Source organism: Balaenoptera borealis (genome assembly GCF_965194805.1).
Source record: "Balaenoptera borealis genome assembly, chromosome: 7".
Taxonomy (NCBI): Eukaryota; Metazoa; Chordata; class Mammalia; order Artiodactyla; family Balaenopteridae; genus Balaenoptera; species Balaenoptera borealis.
Genome location: NC_138864.1, coordinates 34,634,826 through 34,655,331, shown reverse-complemented (window position 1 = coordinate 34,655,331; position 20,506 = coordinate 34,634,826).

Genomic DNA, 20,506 nt, shown 5'->3' with positions numbered 1-20,506 from the left:
TCAATATGTTTGTGGACGAGAGTTATCATTTATAACTCTGCAGGTTTATGAATTGCAGTGCCCCTGAGCTCCATTTTTCAACTCGCTTTCTTGGGAGCTGGCCGCAAAAGCGCAGGATTTCTTCAGGCCCTATTCTGGTCCCGAGCGGCAGGCTGAGTCTGCGGTTAATTTTTCTTCCTGATGGGAAAATAGAGTGACCTGTGCCTGTCCCAACACCTAGAGCTAGTGTCTCATTGGTTCCCCCTCTTCCCGTTCATCCTCAGGACAAATTGCAACCTGTACGGAACAGGAGGTTAAAGGTGCTGATTCTCCAAGAAGGGAGATTGCTAGTAAAGCGGCTGGAATGGCGAACCCGAGCCCAAGGAGATGAGAAATGAGGTGCGTTTTAGAAACCTTTCCCGATCACACGGTGCACCATCTTCTGGGTTTCTCATGCATGTTTTCGAAGTGGGAAGATGCCCTTGAACCTGGAGATTTGGGACCCATGGGATGGGACCCACGCAGTATTACTTTAAAGGGTCTGCGTTTGCTCACCCAACCTCACCAAACCTCTCAGCCCCAAGAGTGTCCACCCTTATGTCTCAATCAGCTGTGGGTCTAGATATGGTCAATCCAGGTGTCGTCACAGCCCCTGAGCGAATTTATTAAGAATTTCTCTCTCTTTCTCTGTCTTTGTTTCACGGGTTTTTAAAAGTGATTGATTTGTATAAAGGGGTTTAGCTGCTTTTCACTGCTGTGTTTATGCCGATTTACACCCACTTGACTCACTTACAGAGAGATATCAATACATAGCTTTTAAGATTCTTACTAGTCAGATATATTCTTGGGCGGTGAATAGGGGGTGTTGAGTCCAGTTCACTGAGCAAGGAGTAGGTCGTGTCTATTACATATTGGGTTTATGGAACGGTCTCTGAGCTAATTTGAAACCCTTGTTTTATGCATCACCCCACCTCACCTTTCCCGTTAAGCAGCCATAGTGTGTTTTCTAAACGTGACTCTGTTCTGTTTTGTAATTCAGTTCAAGGGTCGCGGTTTTCACATTCCCTCTATAAGTGATATCTTATGATAAGTGTCTTTTTCTGTGTGACTTATTTCACTTAGAATCGTCGTACCTAAATCCACTCATCATGCTGCTACTAGCCTTATGCAGTTGATTTCATGGCTGAGTGATATTCCGTTGTACATAAGGACCACAACTTCTTTATCCATTTTTCTCTTTCCTGGGATATTTAAGGTGTAACGAAGTGGAGGTTCTTGTCAACAGATCAGCCCTAAACTTTGGGGTGCCTGTGTCTTGCTGATTTTTAGTTTTCCCAATTTATACGCCCATGAGGGGAAGTGCCCTATGCTCTCTAAGCTGAGTTTTTTCGATGTTTCAGGACACACCGTACACTTCTCCAGAGTGGCCGTTGGCATTTTACATCCCGCCCATCAGCGTAGCAAGGCTCCCGTTTCTCCATGGCCTGTCCTGCATTTCTGGTTTTGACACTTTATTCAGCATGGCCCTTTTGACCGATGGGAAGCGAGACTTCTTTGTAGCGCTGATTTGCCTTTCCAGGTTGCTTGGTTGGCCAAAAAGGGCGTATGCGTTTTTTCCTGAATATATTCAGGAAAAACGCATACGCCCTTTTTGGCCAAGGGCATCATTGTCGAGGTTTTGCCGCTTTTCCCGTGCTTTAAAGGCGATTCGAATCTACCTCCTGAAATCTGTTTCCTGCAATTCTGCCTTGCTTTCAAATCCTCTTCGTTGCCTTCCCTCAATATATTTGTGGACGAGAGTTATCATTTATAACTCTGCAGGTTTGTGAATTGCAGAGCCCCTGAGCTCCATTTTTCAAATCCCTTTCTTGGGAGCTGGCCGCAAAAGCGCAGGATTGCTTCAGGCCCTATACTGGTCACGGGCGGCAGGCTGAGCCTGTGGTTAATTCTTCTTCCTGATGGGAAAATAGAGTGACCTGTGCCTGTCCCAACACCTAGAGCTAGTCTCTCATTGGTTCCCCCTCTTCCCGTTCATCCTCAGGACAAATTGCAACCTGTACGGAACAGGAGGTTAAAGGTGCTGATCCTCCAAGGAGGGGGATTGCTATTAAAGCGGCTGGAATGGAGAACCCGAGCACAAGGAGATGAGAAATGAGGTGCGTTTTAGAAACCTTTCCCGATCACACGGTGTACCATCTTCTGGGTTTCTAATGCATGATTTCGATGAAGGAAGATGCCCTTGAACCTGGAGATTTGGGACCCATGGGATGGGTACCACGCAGTATTACTTTAAAGGGTCTGCGTTTGCTCACCCAACCTCACCAAACCTCTCAGCCCCAAGAGTGTCCACCCTTATGTCTCAATCAGCTGTGGGTCTAGATATGTCAATCCAGGAGGCATCACAGCCCCTGAACGAATTTAGTAAGAATTTCTCTCTCTTTCACTGTCTTTGTTTCACAGGTTTTTAAAAGTGATTGATTTTTATAAAGGGGTTTAGCTGCTTTTCACTGCTGTTTATGCCGCTTTACACCCACTTGACTTACTTACAGAGAGATATCAATACATATGTTTTAAGATTCTTACTAGTCAGATATATTCTTGGGCGGTGAATAGGGGGTGCTGAGTCCAGTTCACTGAGCAAGGAGTAGGTCGTGTCTATTACATATTGGGTTTATGGAACGGTATCTGAGCTAATTTGAAACCCTTGTTTTATGCATCACCCCACCTCACCTTTCCCGTTAAGCAGCCATAGTGTGTTTTCTAAACGTGACTCTGTTCTGTTTTGTAATTCAGTTCAAGGGTAGCGGTTTTTACATTCCCTCTATAAGTGATATCTTATGATAAGTGTCTTTTTCTGTGTGACTTATTTCACTTAGAATCGTCGTACCTAAATCCACTCATCATGCTGCTACTAGCCTTATGCAGTTGATTTCATGGCTGAGTGATATTCCGTTGTACATAAGGACCACAACTTCTTTATCCATTTTTCTCTTTCCTGGGATATTTAAGGTGTAACGAAGTGGAGGTTCTTGTCAACAGATCAGCCCTAAACTTTGGGGTGCCTGTGTCTTGCTGATTTTTAGTTTTCGCAATTTATACGCCCATGAGGGGAAGTGCCCTATGTTGTCTAAGCTGAGTTTTTTCGATGTTTCAGGACACACCGTACACTTCTCCAGAGTGGCCGTTGGCATTTTACATCCCGCCCATCAGCGTAGCAAGGCTCCCGTTTCTCCATGGCCTGTCCTGCATTTCTGGTTTTGACACTTTATACAGCATGGCCCTTTTGACCGATGGGAAGCGAGACTTCTTTGTAGCGCTGATTTGCCTTTCCAGGTTGCTTGGTTGGCCAAAAAGGGCGTATGCGTTTTTTCCTGAATATATTCAGGAAAAACGCATACGCCCTTTTTGGCCAAGGGCATCATTGTCGAGGTTTTGCCGCTTTTCCCGTGCTTTAAAGGCGATTCGAATCTACCTCCTGAAATCTGTTTCCTGCAATTCTGCCTTGCTTTCAAATCCTCTTCGTTGCCTTCCCTCAATATATTTGTGGACGAGAGTTATCATTTATAACTCTGCAGGTTTGTGAATTGCAGAGCCCCTGAGCTCCATTTTTCAAATCCCTTTCTTGGGAGCTGGCCGCAAAAGCGCAGGATTGCTTCAGGCCCTATACTGGTCACGGGCGGCAGGCTGAGCCTGTGGTTAATTCTTCTTCCTGATGGGAAAATAGAGTGACCTGTGCCTGTCCCAACACCTAGAGCTAGTCTCTCATTGGTTCCCCCTCTTCCCGTTCATCCTCAGGACAAATTGCAACCTGTACGGAACAGGAGGTTAAAGGTGCTGATCCTCCAAGGAGGGGGATTGCTATTAAAGCGGCTGGAATGGAGAACCCGAGCACAAGGAGATGAGAAATGAGGTGCGTTTTAGAAACCTTTCCCGATCACACGGTGTACCATCTTCTGGGTTTCTAATGCATGATTTCGATGAAGGAAGATGCCCTTGAACCTGGAGATTTGGGACCCATGGGATGGGTACCACGCAGTATTACTTTAAAGGGTCTGCGTTTGCTCACCCAACCTCACCAAACCTCTCAGCCCCAAGAGTGTCCACCCTTATGTCTCAATCAGCTGTGGGTCTAGATATGTCAATCCAGGAGGCATCACAGCCCCTGAACGAATTTAGTAAGAATTTCTCTCTCTTTCACTGTCTTTGTTTCACAGGTTTTTAAAAGTGATTGATTTTTATAAAGGGGTTTAGCTGCTTTTCACTGCTGTTTATGCCGCTTTACACCCACTTGACTTACTTACAGAGAGATATCAATACATATGTTTTAAGATTCTTACTAGTCAGATATATTCTTGGGCGGTGAATAGGGGGTGCTGAGTCCAGTTCACTGAGCAAGGAGTAGGTCGTGTCTATTACATATTGGGTTTATGGAACGGTATCTGAGCTAATTTGAAACCCTTGTTTTATGCATCACCCCACCTCACCTTTCCCGTTAAGCAGCCATAGTGTGTTTTCTAAACGTGACTCTGTTCTGTTTTGTAATTCAGTTCAAGGGTAGCGGTTTTTACATTCCCTCTATAAGTGATATCTTATGATAAGTGTCTTTTTCTGTGTGACTTATTTCACTTAGAATCGTCGTACCTAAATCCACTCATCATGCTGCTACTAGCCTTATGCAGTTGATTTCATGGCTGAGTGATATTCCGTTGTACATAAGGACCACAACTTCTTTATCCATTTTTCTCTTTCCTGGGATATTTAAGGTGTAACGAAGTGGAGGTTCTTGTCAACAGATCAGCCCTAAACTTTGGGGTGCCTGTGTCTTGCTGATTTTTAGTTTTCGCAATTTATACGCCCATGAGGGGAAGTGCCCTATGTTGTCTAAGCTGAGTTTTTTCGATGTTTCAGGACACACCGTACACTTCTCCAGAGTGGCCGTTGGCATTTTACATCCCGCCCATCAGCGTAGCAAGGCTCCCGTTTCTCCATGGCCTGTCCTGCATTTCTGGTTTTGACACTTTATACAGCATGGCCCTTTTGACCGATGGGAAGCGAGACTTCTTTGTAGCGCTGATTTGCCTTTCCAGGTTGCTTGGTTGGCCAAAAAGGGCGTATGCGTTTTTTCCTGAATATATTCAGGAAAAACGCATACGCCCTTTTTGGCCAAGGGCATCATTGTCGAGGTTTTGCCGCTTTTCCCGTGCTTTAAAGGCGATTCGAATCTACCTCCTGAAATCTGTTTCCTGCAATTCTGCCTTGCTTTCAAATCCTCTTCGTTGCCTTCCCTCAATATATTTGTGGACGAGAGTTATCATTTATAACTCTGCAGGTTTATGAATTGCAGTGCCCCTGAGCTCCATTTTTCAACTCGCTTTCTTGGGAGCTGGCCGCAAAAGCGCAGGATTTCTTCAGGCCCTATTCTGGTCCCGAGCGGCAGGATGAGTCTGTGGTTAATTTTTCTTCCTGATGGGAAAATAGAGTGACCTGTGCCTGTCCCAACACCTAGAGCTAGTCTCTCATTGGTTCCCCCTCTTCCCGTTCATCCTCAGGACAAATTGCAACCTGTACGGAACAGGAGGTTAAAGGTGCTGATTCTCCAAGAAGGGAGATTGCTAGTAAAGCGGCTGGAATGGCGAACCCGAGCCCAAGGAGATGAGAAATGAGGTGCGTTTTAGAAACCTTTCCCGATCACACGGTGCACCATCTTCTGGGTTTCTCATGCATGTTTTCGAAGTGGGAAGATGCCCTTGAACCTGGAGATTTGGGACCCATGGGATGGGACCCACGCAGTATTACTTTAAAGGGTCTGCGTTTGCTCACCCAACCTCACCAAACCTCTCAGCCCCACGAGTGTCCACCCTTATGTCTCAATCAGCTGTGGGTCTAGATATGGTCAATCCAGGTGGCGTCACAGCCCCTGAGCGAATTTATTAAGAATTTCTCTCTCTTTCTCTGTCTTTGTTTCACGGGTTTTTAAAAGTGATTGATTTTTATAAAGGGGTTTAGCTGCTTTTCACTGCTGTGTTTATGCCGATTTACACCCACTTGACTCACTTACAGAGAGATATCAATACATAGCTTTTAAGATTCTTACTAGTCAGATATATTCTTGGGCGGTGAATAGGGGGTGTTGAGTCCAGTTCACAGAGCAAGGAGTAGGTCGTGTCTATTACATATTGGGTTTATGGAACGGTATCTGAGCTAATTTGAAACCCTTGTTTTATGCATCACCCCACCTCACCTTTCCCGTTAAGCAGCCATAGTGTGTTTTCTAAACGTGTGCCTCTGTTCTGTTTTGTAATTCAGTTCAAGGGTCGCGGTTTTCACATTCCCTCTATAAGTGATATCTTATGATAAGTGTCTTTTTCTGTGTGACTTATTTCACTTAGAATCGTCGTACCTAAATCCACTCATCATGCTGCTTCTAGCCTTATGACGTTGATTTCATGGCTGAGTGATATTCCATTGTACATAAGGACCACAACTTCTTTATCCATTTTTCTCTTTCCTGGGATATTTAAGGTGTAACGAAGTGGAGGTTCTTGTCAACAGAGCAGCCCTAAACTTTGGGGTGCCTGTGTCTTGCTGATTTTTAGTTTTCCCAATTTATACGCCCATGAGTGGAAGTGCCCTATGCTCTCTAAGCTGAGTTTTTTCGATGTTTCAGGACACACCGTACACTTCTCCAGAGTGGCTGTTGGCAATTTACATCCCGCCCATCAGCGTAGCAAGGCTCCCGTTTCTCCATGGCCTGTCCTGCATTTCTGGTTTTGACACTTTATTCAGCATAGCCCTTTTGACCGATGGGAAGCGAGACTTCTTTGTAGCGCTGATTTGCCTTTCCAGGTTGCTTGGTTGGCCAAAAAGGGCGTATGCCTTTTTTCCTGAATATATTCAGGAAAAAACGCATACGCCCTTTTTGGCCAAGGGCATCATGGTCGAGGTTTTGCCCCTTTTCCTGTGCTTTAAAGGCGATTCGTATCTACCTCCTGAAATCTGTTTCCTGCAATTCTGCCTTGCTTTCAAATCCTCTTCGTTGCCTGCCGTCAATATATTTGTGGACGAGAGTTATCATTTATAACTCTGCAGGTTTGTGAATTGCAGAGCCCCTGAGCTCCATTTTTCAAATCCCTTTCTTGGGAGCCGGCCGCAAAAGCGCAGGATTGCTTCAGGCCCTATACTGGTCACGGGCGGCAGGCTGAGCCTGTGGTTAATTCTTCTTCCTGATGGGAAAATAGAGTGACCTGTGCCTGTCCCAACACCTAGAGCTAGTGTCTCATTGGTTCCCCCTCTTCCCGTTCATCCTCAGGACAAATTGCAACCTGTACGGAACAGGAGGTTAAAGGTGCTGATCCTCCAAGGAGGGAGATTGCTAGTAAAGCGGCTGGAATGGCGAACCCGAGCCCAAGGAGATGAGAAATGAGGTGCGTTTTAGAAACCTTTCCCGATCACACGGTGCACCATCTTCTGGGTTTCTCATGCATGTTTTCGAAGTGGGAAGATGCCCTTGAACCTGGAGATTTGGGACCCATGGGATGGGACCCACGCAGTATTACTTTAAAGGGTCTGCGTTTGCTCACCCAACCTCACCAAACCTCTCAGCCCCAAGAGTGTCCACCCTTATGTCTCAATCAGCTGTGGGTCTAGATATGGTCAATCCAGGTGGCGTCACAGCCCCTGAGCGAATTTATTAAGAATTTCTCTCTCTTTCTCTGTCTTTGTTTCACGGGTTTTTAAAAGTGATTGATTTTTATAAAGGGGTTTAGCTGCTTTTCACTGCTGTGTTTATGCCGATTTACACCCACTTGACTCACTTACAGAGAGATATCAATACATAGCTTTTAAGATTCTTACTAGTCAGATATATTCTTGGGCGGTGAATAGGGGGTGTTGAGTCCAGTTCACAGAGCAAGGAGTAGGTCGTGTCTATTACATATTGGGTTTATGGAACGGTATCTGAGCTAATTTGAAACCCTTGTTTTATGCATCACCCCACCTCACCTTTCCCGTTAAGCAGCCATAGTGTGTTTTCTAAACGTGTGCCTCTGTTCTGTTTTGTAATTCAGTTCAAGGGTCGCGGTTTTCACATTCCCTCTATAAGTGATATCTTATGATAAGTGTCTTTTTCTGTGTGACTTATTTCACTTAGAATCGTCGTACCTAAATCCACTCATCATGCTGCTACTAGCCTTATGACGTTGATTTCATGGCTGAGTGATATTCCATTGTACATAAGGTACACAACTTCTTTATCCATTTTTCTCTTTCCTGGGATATTTAAGGTGTAACGAAGTGGAGGTTCTTGTCAACAGAGCAGCCCTAAACTTTGGGGTGCCTGTGTCTTGCTGATTTTTAGTTTTCCCAATTTATACGCCCATGAGTGGAAGTGCCCTATGCTCTCTAAGCTGAGTTTTTTCGATGTTTCAGGACACACCGTACACTTCTCCAGAGTGGCTGTTGGCAATTTACATCCCACCCATCAGCGTAGCAAGGCTCCCGTTTCTCCATGACCTGTCCTGCATTTCTGGTTTTGACACTTTATTCAGCATAGCCCTTTTGACCGATGGGAAGCGAGACTTCTTTGTAGCGCTGATTTGCCTTTCCAGGTTGCTTGGTTGGCCAAAAAGGGCGTATGCCTTTTTTCCTGAATATATTCAGGAAAAAAGGCATACGCCCTTTTTGGCCAAGGGCATCATGGTCGAGGTTTTGCCCCTTTTCCTGTGCTTTAAAGGCGATTCGTATCTACCTCCTGAAATCTGTTTCCTGCAATTCTGCCTTGCTTTCAAATCCTCTTCGTTGCCTGCCGTCAATATATTTGTGGACGAGAGTTATCATTTATAACTCTGCAGGTTTGTGAATTGCAGAGCCCCTGAGCTCCATTTTTCAAATCCCTTTCTTGGGAGCTGGCAGCAAAAGCGCAGGATTGCTTCAGGCCCTATACTGGTCATGGGCGGCAGGCCGAGCCTGTGGTTAATTCTTCTTCCTGATGGGAAAATAGAGTGACCTGTGCCTGTCCCAACACCTAGAGCTAGTCTCTCATTGGTTCCCCCTCTTCCCGTTCATCCTCAGGACAAATTGCAACCTGTACGGAACAGGAGGTTAAAGGTGCTGATTCTCCAAGGAGGGAGATTGCTATTAAAGCGGCTGGAATGGAGAACCCGAGCACAAGGAGATGAGAAATGAGGTGCGTTTTAGAAACCTTTCCCGATCACACGGTGTACCATCTTCTGGGTTTCTAATGCATGATTTCGATGAAGGAAGATGCCCTTGAACCTGGAGATTTGGGACCCATGGGATGTGACCCACGCAGTATTACTTTAAAGTGTCTGCGTTTGCTCACCCAACCTCACCAAACCTCTCAGCCCCAAGAGTGTCCACCCTTATGTCTCAATCAGCTGTGGGTCTAGATATGGTCAATCCAGGTGGCGTCACAGCCCCTGAGCGAATTTATTAAGAATTTCTCTCTCTTTCTCTGTCTTTGTTTCACGGGTTTTTAAAAGTGATTGATTTTTATAAAGGGGTTTAGCTGCTTTTCACTGCTGTGTTTATGCCGATTTACACCCACTTGACTCACTTACAGAGAGATATCAATACATAGCTTTTAAGATTCTTACTAGTCAGATATATTCTTGGGCGGTGAATAGGGGGTGTTGAGTCCAGTTCACTGAGCAAGGAGTAGGTCGTGTCTATTACATATTGGGTTTATGGAACGGTATCTGAGCTAATTTGAAACCCTTGTTTTATGCATCACCCCACCTCACCTTTCCCGTTAAGCAGCCATAGTGTGTTTTCTAAACGTGACTCTGTTCTGTTTTGTAATTCAGTTCAAGGGTAGCGGTTTTTACATTCCCTCTATAAGTGATATCTTATGATAAGTGTCTTTTTCTGTGTGACTTATTTCACTTAGAATCGTCGTACCTAAATCCACTCATCATGCTGCTACTAGCCTTATGCAGTTGATTTCATGGCTGAGTGATATTCCGTTGTACATAAGGACCACAACTTCTTTATCCATTTTTCTCTTTCCTGGGATATTTAAGGTGTAACGAAGTGGAGGTTCTTGTCAACAGATCAGCCCTAAATTTTGGGGTGCCTGTGTCTTGCTGATTTTTAGTTTTCGCAATTTATACGCCCATGAGGGGAAGTGCCCTATGTTTTCTAAGCTGAGTTTTTTCGATGTTTCAGGACACACCGTACACTTCTCCAGAGTGGCCGTTGGCATTTTACATCCCGCCCATCAGCGTAGCAAGGCTCCCGTTTCTCCATGGCCTGTCCTGCATTTCTGGTTTTGACACTTTATTCAGCATGGCCCTTTTGACCGATGGGAAGCGAGACTTCTTTGTAGCGCTGATTTGCCTTTCCAGGTTGCTTGGTTGGCCAAAAAGGGCGTATGCGTTTTTTCCTGAATATATTCAGGAAAAACGCATACGCCCTTTTTGGCCAAGGGCATCATTGTCGAGGTTTTGCCGCTTTTCCCGTGCTTTAAAGGCGATTCGAATCTACCTCCTGAAATCTGTTTCCTGCAATTCTGCCTTGCTTTCAAATCCTCTTCGTTGCCTTCCCTCAATATATTTGTGGACGAGAGTTATCATTTATAACTCTGCAGGTTTATGAATTGCAGTGCCCCTGAGCTCCATTTTTCAACTCGCTTTCTTGGGAGCTGGCAGCAAAAGCGCAGGATTTCTTCAGGCCCTATTCTGGTCCCGAGCGGCAGGATGAGTCTGTGGTTAATTTTTCTTCCTGATGGGAAAATAGAGTGACCTGTGTCTGTCCCAACACCTAGAGCTAGTCTCTCATTGGTTCCCCCTCTTCCCGTTCATCCTCAGGACAAATTGCAACCTGTACAGAACAGGAGGTTAAAGGTGCTGATTCTCCAAGAAGGGAGATTGCTAGTAAAGCGGCTGGAATGGCGAACCCGAGCCCAAGGAGATGAGAAATGAGGTGCGTTTTAGAAACCTTTCCCGATCACACGGTGCACCATCTTCTGGGTTTCTCATGCATGTTTTCGAAGTGGGAAGATGCCCTTGAACCTGGAGATTTGGGACCCATGGGATGGGACCCACGCAGTATTACTTTAAAGGGTCTGCGTTTGCTCACCCAACCTCACCAAACCTCTCAGCCCCACGAGTGTCCACCCTTATGTCTCAATCAGCTGTGGGTCTAGATATGGTCAATCCAGGTGGCGTCACAGCCCCTGAGCGAATTTATTAAGAATTTCTCTCTCTTTCTCTGTCTTTGTTTCACGGGTTTTTAAAAGTGATTGATTTTTATAAAGGGGTTTAGCTGCTTTTCACTGCTGTGTTTATGCCGATTTACACCCACTTGACTCACTTACAGAGAGATATCAATACATAGCTTTTAAGATTCTTACTAGTCAGATATATTCTTGGGCGGTGAATAGGGGGTGTTGAGTCCAGTTCACAGAGCAAGGAGTAGGTCGTGTCTATTACATATTGGGTTTATGGAACGGTATCTGAGCTAATTTGAAACCCTTGTTTTATGCATCACCCCACCTCACCTTTCCCGTTAAGCAGCCATAGTGTGTTTTCTAAACGTGTGCCTCTGTTCTGTTTTGTAATTCAGTTCAAGGGTCGCGGTTTTCACATTCTCTCTATAAGTGATATCTTATGATAAGTGTCTTTTTCTGTGTGACTTATTTCACTTAGAATCGTCGTACCTAAATCCACTCATCATGCTGCTTCTAGCCTTATGACGTTGATTTCATGGCTGAGTGATATTCCATTGTACATAAGGACCACAACTTCTTTATCCATTTTTCTCTTTCCTGGGATATTTAAGGTGTAACGAAGTGGAGGTTCTTGTCAACAGAGCAGCCCTAAACTTTGGGGTGCCTGTGTCTTGCTGATTTTTAGTTTTCCCAATTTATACGCCCATGAGTGGAAGTGCCCTATGCTCTCTAAGCTGAGTTCTTTCGATGTTTCAGGACACACCGTACACTTCTCCAGAGTGGCTGTTGGCAATTTACATCCCGCCCATCAGCGTAGCAAGGCTCCCGTTTCTCCATGGCCTGTCCTGCATTTCTGGTTTTGACACTTTATTCAGCATAGCCCTTTTGACCGATGGGAAGCGAGACTTCTTTGTAGCGCTGATTTGCCTTTCCAGGTTGCTTGGTTGGCCAAAAAGGGCGTATGCCTTTTTTCCTGAATATATTCAGGAAAAAACGCATACGCCCTTTTTGGCCAAGGGCATCATGGTCGAGGTTTTGCCCCTTTTCCTGTGCTTTAAAGGCGATTCGTATCTACCTCCTGAAATCTGTTTCCTGCAATTCTGCCTTGCTTTCAAATCCTCTTCGTTGCCTGCCGTCAATATATTTGTGGACGAGAGTTATCATTTATAACTCTGCAGGTTTGTGAATTGCAGAGCCCCTGAGCTCCATTTTTCAAATCCCTTTCTTGGGAGCTGGCCGCAAAAGCGCAGGATTGCTTCAGGCCCTATACTGGTCACGGGCGGCAGGCCGAGCCTGTGGTTAATTCTTCTTCCTGATGGGAAAATAGAGTGACCTGTGCCTGTCCCAACACCTAGAGCTAGTGTCTCATTGGTTCCCCCTCTTCCCGTTCATCCTCAGGACAAATTGCAACCTGTACGGAACAGGAGGTTAAAGGTGCTGATCCTCCAAGGAGGGAGATTGCTATTAAAGCGGCTGGAATGGAGAACCCGAGCACAAGGAGATGAGAAATGAGGTGCGTTTTAGAAACCTTTCCCGATCACACGGTGTACCATCTTCTGGGTTTCTAATGCATGATTTCGATGAAGGAAGATGCCCTTGAACCTGGAGATTTGGGACCCATGGGATGGGTACCACGCAGTATTACTTTAAAGGGTCTGCGTTTGCTCACCCAACCTCACCAAACCTCTCAGCCCCAAGAGTGTCCACCCTTATGTCTCAATCAGCTGTGGGTCTAGATATGTCAATCCAGGAGGCATCACAGCCCCTGAACGAATTTAGTAAGAATTTCTCTCTCTTTCACTGTCTTTGTTTCACAGGTTTTTAAAAGTGATTGATTTTTATAAAGGGGTTTAGCTGCTTTTCACTGCTGTTTATGCCGCTTTACACCCACTTGACTTACTTACAGAGAGATATGAATACATATGTTTTAAGATTCTTACTAGTCAGATATATTCTTGGGCGGTGAATAGGGGGTGTTGAGTCCAGTTCACTGAGCAAGGAGTAGGTCGTGTCTATTACATATTGGGTTTATGGAACGGTATCTGAGCTAATTTGAAACCCTTGTTTTATGCATCACCCCACCTCACCTTTCCCGTTAAGCAGCCATAGTGTGTTTTCTAAACGTGTGACTCTGTTCTGTTTTGTAATTCAGTTCAAGGGTAGCGGTTTTTACATTCCCTCTATAAGTGATATCTTATGATAAGTGTCTTTTTCTGTGTGACTTATTTCACTTAGAATCGTTGTACCTAAATCCACTCATCATGCTGCTACTAGCCTTATGCAGTTGATTTCATGGCTGAGTGATATTCCGTTGTACATAAGGACCACAACTTCTTTATCCATTTTTCTCTTTCCTGGGATATTTAAGGTGTAACGAAGTGGAGGTTCTTGTCAACAGATCAGCCCTAAACTTTGGGGTGCCTGTGTCTTGCTGATTTTTAGTTTTCGCAATTTATACGCCCATGAGGGGAAGTGCCCTATGTTGTCTAAGCTGAGTTTTTTAGATGTTTCAGGACACACCGTACACTTCTCCAGAGTGGCCGTTGGCATTTTACATCCCGCCCATCAGCGTAGCAAGGCTCCCGTTTCTCCATGGCCTGTCCTGCATTTCTGGTTTTGACACTTTATACAGCATGGCCCTTTTGAGCGATGGGAAGCGAGACTTCTTTGTAGCGCTGATTTGCCTTTCCAGGTTGCTTGGTTGGCCAAAAAGGGCGTATGCATTTTTTCCTGAATATATTCAGGAAAAACGCATACGCCCTTTTTGGCCAAGGGCATCATTGTTGAGGTTTTGCCGCTTTTCCCGTGCTTTAAAGGCGATTCGAATCTACCTCCTGAAATCTGTTTCCTGCAATTCTGCCTTGCTTTCAAATCCTCTTCGTTGCCTTCCCTCAATATATTTGTGGACGAGAGTTATCATTTATAACTCTGCAGGTTTATGAATTGCAGTGCCCCTGAGCTCCATTTTTCAACTCGCTTTCTTGGGAGCTGGCCGCAAAAGCGCAGGATTTCTTCAGGCCCTATTCTGGTTCCGAGCGGCAGGCTGAGTCTGTGGTTAATTTTTCTTCCTGATGGGAAAATAGAGTGACCTGTGCCTGTCCCAACACCTAGAGCTAGTGTCTCATTGGTTCCCCCTCTTCCCGTTCATCCTCAGGACAAATTGCAACCTGTACGGAACAGGAGGTTAAAGGTGCTGATTCTCCAAGAAGGGAGATTGCTAGTAAAGCGGCTGGAATGGCGAACCCGAGCCCAAGGAGATGAGAAATGAGGTGCGTTTTAGAAACCTTTCCCGATCACACGGTGCACCATCTTCTGGGTTTCTCATGCATGTTTTCGAAGTGGGAAGATGCCCTTGAACCTGGAGATTTGGGACCCATGGGATGGGACCCACGCAGTATTACTTTAAAGGGTCTGCGTTTGCTCACCCAACCTCACCAAACCTCTCAGCCCCAAGAGTGTCCACCCTTATGTCTCAATCAGCTGTGGGTCTAGATATGGTCAATCCAGGTGGCGTCACAGCCCCTGAGCGAATTTATTAAGAATTTCTCTCTCTTTCTCTGTCTTTGTTTCACGGGTTTTTAAAAGTGATTGATTTTTATAAAGGGGTTTAGCTGCTTTTCACTGCTGTGTTTATGCCGATTTACACCCACTTGACTCACTTACAGAGAGATATCAATACATAGCTTTTAAGATTCTTACTAGTCAGATATATTCTTGGGCGGTGAATAGGGGGTGTTGAGTCCAGTTCACAGAGCAAGGAGTAGGTCGTGTCTATTACATATTGGGTTTATGGAACGGTATCTGAGCAAATTTGAAACCCTTGTTTTATGCATCACCCCACCTCACCTTTCCCGTTAAGCAGCCATAGTGTGTTTTCTAAACGTGTGCCTCTGTTCTGTTTTGTAATTCAGTTCAAGGGTCGCGGTTTTCACATTCCCTCTATAAGTGATATCTTATGATAAGTGTCTTTTTCTGTGTGACTTATTTCACTTAGAATCGTCGTACCTAAATCCACTCATCATGCTGCTACTAGCCTTATGACGTTGATTTCATGGCTGAGTGATATTCCATTGTACATAAGGACCACAACTTCTTTATCCATTTTTCTCTTTCCTGGGATATTTAAGGTGTAACGAAGTGGAGGTTCTTGTCAACAGAGCAGCCCTAAACTTTGGGGTGCCTGTGTCTTGCTGATTTTTAGTTTTCCCAATTTATACGCCCATGAGTGGAAGTGCCCTATGCTCTCTAAGCTGAGTTTTTTCGATGTTTCAGGACACACCGTACACTTCTCCAGAGTGGCTGTTGGCAATTTACATCCCTCCCATCTGCGTAGCAAGGCTCCCGTTTCTCCATGGCCTGTCCTGCATTTCTGGTTTTGACACTTTATTCAGCATGGCCCTTTTGACCGATGGGAAGCGAGACTTCTTTGTAGCGCTGATTTGCCTTTCCAGGTTGCTTGGTTGGCCAAAAAGGGCGTACGCGTTTTTTCCTGAATATATTCAGGAAAAAACGCATACGCCCTTTTTGGCCAAGGGCATCATGGTCGAGGTTTTGCCGCTTTTCCTGTGCTTTAAAGGCGATTCGAATCTACCTCCTGAAATCTGTTTCCTGCAATTCTGCCTTGCTTTCAAATCCTCTTCGTTGCCTTCCCTCAATATATTTGTGGACGAGAGTTATCATTTATAACTCTGCAGGTTTGTGAATTGCAGTGCCCCTGAGCTCCATTTTTCAACTCGCTTTCTTGGGAGGTGGCCGCAAAAGCGCAGGATTGCTTCAGGCTCTATTGTGGTCCCGAGGGGCAGGCTGAGCCTGTGGTTAATTCTTCTTCCTGATGGGAAAATAGAGTGACCTGTGCCTGTCCCAACACCTAGAGCTAGTCTCTCATTGGTTCCCCCTCTTCCCGTTCATCCTCAGGACAAATTGCAACCTGTACGGAACAGGAGGTTAAAGGTGCTGATTCTCCAAGGAGGGAGATTGCTAGTAAAGCGGCTGGAATGGAGAACCCGAGCACAAGGAGATGAGAAATGAGGTGCGTTTTAGAAACCTTTCCTGATCACACGGTGCACCATCTTCTTGGTTTCTCATGCATGTTTTCGAAGTGGGAAGATGCCCTTGAACCTGGAGATTTGGGACCCATGGGATGGGAACCACGCAGTATTACTTTAAAGGGTCTACGTTTGCTCACCCAACCTCACGAAACCTCTCAGCCCCAAGAGTGTCCACCCTTATGTCTCAATCAGCTGTGGGTCTATATATGGTCAATCCAGGTGGCATCACAGCCCCTGAACGAATTTAGTAAGAATTTCTCTCTCTTTCACTGTCTTTGTTTCATGGGTTTTTAAAAGTGATTGATTTTTATAAAGGGGTTTAGCTGCTTTTCACTGCTGTTTATGCCGCTTTACACCCACATGACTTACTTACAGAGAGATATCAATTCATATGTTTTAAGATACTTACTAGTCAGATATATTCTTGGGCGGTGAATAGGGGGTGTTGAGTCCATTTCACTGAGCAAGGAGTAGGTCGTGTCTATTACATATTGGGTTTATGGAACGGTATCTGAGCTAATTTGAAACCCTTGTTTTATGCATCACCCCACCTCACCTTTCCCGTTAAGCAGCCATAGTGTGTTTTCTAAACGTGACTCTGTTCTGTTTTGTAATTCAGTTCAAGGGTAGCGGTTTTTACATTCCCTCTATAAGTGATATCTTATGATAAGTGTCTTTTTCTGTGTGACTTATTTCACTTAGAATCGTCATACCTAAATCCACTCATCATGCTGCTACTAGCCTTATGCAGTTGATTTCATGGCTGAGTGATATTCCGTTGTACATAAGGACCACAACTTCTTTATCCATTTTTCTCTTTCCTGGGATATTTAAGGTGTAACGAAGTGGAGGTTCTTGTCAACAGATCAGCCCTAAACTTTGGGGTGCCTGTGTCTTGCTGATTTTTAGTTTTCCCAATTTATACGCCCATGAGGGGAAGTGCCCTATGTTGTCTAAGCTGAGTTTTTTCGATGTTTCAGGACACACCGTACACTTCTCCAGCGTGGCCGTTGGCATTTTACATCCCGCCCATCAGTGTAGCAAGGCTCCCGTTTCTCCATGGCCTGTCCTGCATTTCTGGTTTTGACACTTTATACAGCATGGCCCTTTTGAGCGATGGGAAGCGAGACTTCTTTGTAGCGCTGATTTGCCTTTCCAGGTTGCTTGGTTGGCCAAAAAGGGCGTATGCGTTTTTTCCTGAATATATTCAGGAAAAACGCATACGCCCTTTTTGGCCAAGGGCATCATTGTCGAGGTTTTATCGCTTTTCCCGTGCTTTAAAGGCGATTCGAATCTACCTCCTGAAATCTGTTTCCTGCAATTCTGCCTTGCTTTCAAATCCTCTTCGTTGCCTTCCCTCAATATATTTGTGGACGAGAGTTATCATTTATAACTCTGCAGGTTTATGAATTGCAGTGCCCCTGAGCTCCATTTTTCAACTCGCTTTCTTGGGAGCTGGCCGCAAAAGCGCAGGATTTCTTCAGGCCCTATTCTGGTCCCGAGCGGCAGGTTGAGTCTGTGGTTAATTTTTCTTCTTGATGGGAAAATAGAGTGAACTGTGCCTGTCCCAACACCTAGAGCTAGTCTCTCATTGGTTCCCCCTCTTCCCGTTCATCCTCAGGACAAATTGCAACCTGTACGGAACAGGAGGTTAAAGGTGCTGATTCTCCAAGAAGGGAGATTGCTAGTAAAGCGGCTGGAATGGCGAACCCGAGCCCAAGGAGATGAGAAATGAGGTGCGTTTTAGAAACCTTTCCCGATCACACGGTGCACCATCTTCTGGGTTTCTCATGCATGTTTTCGAAGTGGGAAGATGCCCTTGAACCTGGAGATTTGGGACCCATGGGATGGGACCCACGCAGTATTACTTTAAAGGGTCTGCGTTTGCTCACCCAACCTCACCAAACCTCTCAGCCCCAAGAGTGTCCACCCTTATGTCTCAATCAGCTGTGGGTCTAGATATGGTCAATCCAGGTGGCGTCACAGCCCCTGAGCGAATTTATTAAGAATTTCTCTCTCTTTCTCTGTCTTTGTTTCACGGGTTTTTAAAAGTGATTGATTTTTATAAAGGGGTTTAGCTGCTTTTCACTGCTGTGTTTATGCCGATTTACACCCACTTGACTCACTTACAGAGAGATATCAATACATAGCTTTTAAGATTCTTACTAGTCAGATATATTCTTGGGCGGTGAATAGGGGGTGTTGAGTCCAGTTCACAGAGCAAGGAGTAGGTCGTGTCTATTACATATTGGGTTTATGGAACGGTATCTGAGCTAATTTGAAACCCTTGTTTTATGCATCACCCCACCTCACCTTTCCCGTTAAGCAGCCATAGTGTGTTTTCTAAACGTGTGCCTCTGTTCTGTTTTGTAATTCAGTTCAAGGGTCGCGGTTTTCACATTCCCTCTATAAGTGATATCTTATGATAAGTGTCTTTTTCTGTGTGACTTATTTCACTTAGAATCGTCGTACCTAAATCCACTCATCATGCTGCTTCTAGCCTTATGACGTTGATTTCATGGCTGAGTGATATTCCATTGTACATAAGGACCACAACTTCTTTATCCATTTTTCTCTTTCCTGGGATATTTAAGGTGTAACGAAGTGGAGGTTCTTGTCAACAGAGCAGCCCTAAACTTTGGGGTGCCTGTGTCTTGCTGATTTTTAGTTTTCCCAATTTATACGCCCATGAGTGGAAGTGCCCTATGCTCTCTAAGCTGAGTTTTTTCGATGTTTCAGGACACACCGTACACTTCTCCAGAGTGGCTGTTGGCAATTTACATCCCGCCCATCAGCGTAGCAAGGCTCCCGTTTCTCCATGGCCTGTCCTGCATTTCTGGTTTTGACACTTTATTCAGCATAGCCCTTTTGACCGATGGGAAGCGAGACTTCTTTGTAGCGCTGATTTGCCTTTCCAGGTTGCTTGGTTGGCCAAAAAGGGCGTATGCCTTTTTTCCTGAATATATTCAGGAAAAAAGGCATACGCCCTTTTTGGCCAAGGGCATCATGGTCGAGGTTTTGCCCCTTTTCCTGTGCTTTAAAGGCGATTCGTATCTACCTCCTAAAATCTGTTTCCTGCAATTCTGCCTTGCTTTCAAATCCTCTTCGTTGCCTTCCCTCAATATATTTGTGGACGAGGGTTATTATTTATAACTCTGCAGGTTTGTGAATTGCAGAGCCCCTGAGCTCCATTTTTCAAATCCCTTTCTTGGGAGCTGGCCGCAAAAGCGCAGGATTGCTTCAGGCCCTATACTGGTCACGGGCGGCAGGCTGAGCCTGTGGTTAATTCTTCTTCCTGATGGGAAAATAGAGTGACCTGTGCCTGTCCCAACACCTAGAGCTAGTGTCTCATTGGTTCCCCCTCTTCCCGTTCATCCTCAGGACAAATTGCAACCTGTACGGAACAGGAGGTTAAAGGTGCTGATCCTCCAAGGAGGGAGATTGCTAGTAAAGCGGCTGGAATGGCGAACCCGAGCCCAAGGAGATGAGAAATGAGGTGCGTTTTAGAAACCTTTCCCGATCACACGGTGCACCATCTTCTGGGTTTCTCATGCATGTTTTCGAAGTGGGAAGATGCCCTTGAACCTGGAGATTTGGGACCCATGGGATGGGACCCACGCAGTATTACTTTAAAGGGTCTGCGTTTGCTCACCCAACCTCACCAAACCTCTCAGCCCCAAGAGTGTCCACCCTTATGTCTCAATCAGCTGTGGGTCTAGATATGGTCAATCCAGGTGGCGTCACAGCCCCTGAGCGAATTTATTAAGAATTTCTCTCTCTTTCTCTGTCTTTGTTTCACGGGTTTTTAAAAGTGATTGATTTTTATAAAGGGGTTTAGCTGCTTTTCACTGCTGTGTTTATGCCGATTTACACCCACTTGACTCACTTACAGAGAGATATCAATACATAGCTTTTAAGATTCTTACTAGTCAGATATATTCTTGGGCGGTGAATAGGGGGTGTTGAGTCCAGTTCACAGAGCAAGGAGTAGGTCGTGTCTATTACATATTGGGTTTATGGAACGGTATCTGAGCTAATTTGAAACCCTTGTTTTATGCATCACCCCACCTCACCTTTCCCGTTAAGCAGCCATAGTGTGTTTTCTAAACGTGTGCCTCTGTTCTGTTTTGTAATTCAGTTCAAGGGTCGCGGTTTTCACATTCCCTCTATAAGTGATATCTTATGATAAGTGTCTTTTTCTGTGTGACTTATTTCACTTAGAATCGTCGTACCTAAATCCACTCATCATGCTGCTACTAGCCTTATGACGTTGATTTCATGGCTGAGTGAT